Consider the following 3,598-nt stretch of genomic DNA (forward strand, 5'->3'; position numbering starts at 1 on the left):
ATAATAGTTGCAGGAGAAAGTATTCATTTTTTCTTCGCTTGTGTCATTTGCTTATTGCGCCGTAACCATGGATAATCTTCATCGTTTATCAGGATGCCTGGGTCAGCCTTGACATTGAAGGGAGGAATTTCATGAAACTTTTCATAATCTTTAGACATGTCTGTCTTGCCGTCAACTCCCAGCATGTCCCTTTTTCCTGAAAGAACTATGTGGCGCTTTGGCTCATCGTATGATGTATTCGCTTCCTTATCTTTTCTTTTTCTCGGTTTGGTAGACATGTCCTTCACATAGATAACCTGTGCCACATCATTGGCTAGGACGAACGGTTCGTCAGTGTACCCAAGATTTTTCAGATCCACTGTTGTCATTCCGTACTGTGGGTCTACCTGTACCCCGCCGCCTGACTGATTGACCCATTTGCACTTAAACAAAGGGACCTTAAAATCAGGTCCGTAGTCAAGTTCCCATATGTCCACTATGTAACCATAATATGTGTCCTTTCCGCTCTCGGTTGCTGCATCAGAGCGGACACCGCTGTTTTGGTTGGTGCTCTTTTGATCTTGGGCGATCGTGTAAAATGTATTCCCATTTATCTCGTATCCTTTGTAAGTCAATACAGTCAAAGATGGTCCCCTGGACAACAAGTACAACTCATCACAAACAGTGTTGTCACCTCTGAGACGTGTTTCCAACCAACTGCTGAAAGTCCTGATGTGTTCACATGTAATCTAGTTGTCGCACTGCTTCGGGTGTTTGGAGCGCAGACTGTTCTTGTGTTCATCGACATACGGGGTCACCAAGATAGAGTTCTGTAGAACTGTGTAGTGTGCTTGAGACCAAGAATATCCGTCCCTGCATATTATTGAGTCTCTTCCAAGAGTGCCTTTTCCAGTCAGTCTCCCCTCATACCGCGATTTAGGGAGACCTATCTTGTTAAGGCCAGGAATGAAGTCATCACAAAACCCGATAACATCCTCTGTTTGATGGCCCATGGAGATGCTTCCTTCTGGCCTAGCGCGATTACGGACATATTTCTTTAGGACTCCCATGAACCTCTCAAAGGGGAACATATTGTGTAGAAATACGGGCCCCAGGATGACAATCTCGTCGACTAGATGAACTAGGACGTGCGTCATGATATTAAAGAAGGATGGTGGGAACACCAGCTCGAAACTGACAAGACATTGCGCCACATCACTCCTTAGACTTGGTACGATTTCTGGATCGATCACCTTCTGAGAGATTGCATTGAGGAATGCACATAGCTTCACAATGGCTAATCGGACGTTTTCCAGTAGAAGCCCCCTCAATGCAACCGGAAGCAGTTGCGTCATAATCACGTGGTAGTCATGAGACTTTAGGTTCTGAAACTTTTTCTCTGGCATATTTATTATTCCCTTTATATTCGACGAGAAGCCAGTCGTGACCTTGATACTGAGCAGGCATTCAAAGAAGATTTCTTTCTCTTCTTTCGTAAGAGCATAGCTGGCAGGACCTTTATATTGCTTCGGAGGCATGCCATCTTTTTCATGCAAACGTTGCAGGTCCTCCCGTGCCTCAGGTGTATCTTTTGTCTTCCCATACACGCCCAAGAAGCCTAGCAGGTTCACGCAAAGGTTCTTCGTCACGTGCATCACGTCGATTGAGGAGCGGACCTCTAGGTCTTTCCAGTAGGGTAGGTCCCAAAATATAGATTTCTTCTTCCACATGGGTGTGTGTCCCTCAGCGTCATTCGGAACAGCTAGTCCACCGGGACCCTTTCCAAAGATTACATAGTGTAAATCATTGACCATAGCAAGCACGTGATCACCGGTGCGCATGGCGGGCTTCTTCCGGTGATCTGCCTCGCCTTTGAAATGCTTGCCTTTCTTTCCACATTGATAGTTGGTCGGAAGAAATCGACGATGGCCTAGGTACACATTCTTCCTGCATTTGTCCAGGTATATACTTTCAGTGTCATCTAAACAGTGCGTGCATGCGTGGTATCCTTTGTTTTTCTGTCCTGAAAGGTTACTGAGAGCGGGCCAATCGTTGATGGTCACGAACAGCAACGCTTTAAGGTTAAATTCCTCCTGTCTGTGCTCACCCCACGTACGTACACCGTTTTCATTCCATAGCTGTAAAAGTTCTTCAACTAATGGCCTTAGGTACACATCAATTTCGTTGCCGGGTTGCTTAGGGCCTTGGATGAGAACTGGCATCATAATGAACTTCCGCTTCATGCACATCCAAGGAGGAAGGTTATACATACATAGAGTCACGGGCCAGGTGCTGTGATTGCTGCTCTGCTCCCCGAAAGGATTAATGCCATCCGCGCTTAAAGCAAACCATACATTCCTTGGGTCCTTTGCAAACTCATCCCAGTACCTTCTCTCAATTTTTCTCCACTGCGACCCGTCAGCGGGTGCTCTCTACTTCCCATCTTTCTTTCGGTTCTCATTGTGCCATCACATCAACTTGGCATGCTCTTCGTTTTTGAACAGACGTTTCAACCGTGGTATTATAGGAGCATACCACATCACCTTCGCAGGAACCCTCTTCCTGGGGGCTCGCCGTCAACATCACCAGGGCCATCTCGTCTGATCTTATACCGCAATGCACCGCATACCGGGCATCCTTCAGATCCTTGTATGCACCGCGGTAGAGGATGCAGTCATTAGGGCATGCATGTATCTTCTCCACCTCCAATCCTAGAGGGCATACGACCTTCTTTGCTGCGTATGTACTGTCGGGCAATTCGTTATCCTTTGGAAGCTTCTTCTTCAATATTTTCAGTAGCTTCTCAAATCCTTTGTCAGCCACAGCATTCTCTGCCTTCCACTGCAGCAATTCCAGTACGATACCGAGCTTTGTGTTGCCATCTTCGCAATTGGGGTATAACCCTTTTTTGTGATCCTCTAACATGTGATCGAACCTCAGCTTCTCCTTTTGACTAATGCATTGCGTCCTTGCATCGACAATGACCCGGCGGAGATCATCATCATCGGGCACATCGTTTGGTTCCTCTTGATCTTCACCAGCTCCCCCCGTTGCAGCATCACCGTATTCAGGGGGCACATAGTTGTCATCGTAGTCTTCTTCTTCGCCATCTTCCATCATAACCCCTATTTCTCAGTGCCTCGTCCAAACATTATAGTGTGGCATGAAACCCTTGTAAAACAGGTGGGAGTGAAGGATTTTCCGGTTAGAGTAAGACCTCGTATTCCCATATTTAGTGCATGGACAACACATAAAACCATTCTGCTTGTTTGCCTCAGCCGCATCGAGAAACTCATGCACGCCCTTAATGTACTCGCGGGTGTGTCTGTCACCGTACATCCATTGCCGGTTCATCTGCATGCACTATATATAATTAAGTGTCCAAATTAATAGAAGTTCATCATCACATTAAAACCAAAGTGCATACATAGTTCTCATCTAACAACATATAGCTCTCCAGAGCATCTAATTAATTAAACCATACATTGAAACTATGTAAAACATTTCAATGCGAAAACAAATGCGATCATAATCGCAACCAAGGTAACAATTGATCCAACGGCATAATGATACCAAGCCTCAGTATGAATGGCATATTTTCTAATATTTCTAATCTTCA

Source organism: Triticum aestivum, chromosome 7A (genome assembly GCF_018294505.1).
Source record: "Triticum aestivum cultivar Chinese Spring chromosome 7A, IWGSC CS RefSeq v2.1, whole genome shotgun sequence".
NCBI lineage: Eukaryota > Viridiplantae > Streptophyta > Magnoliopsida > Poales > Poaceae > Triticum > Triticum aestivum.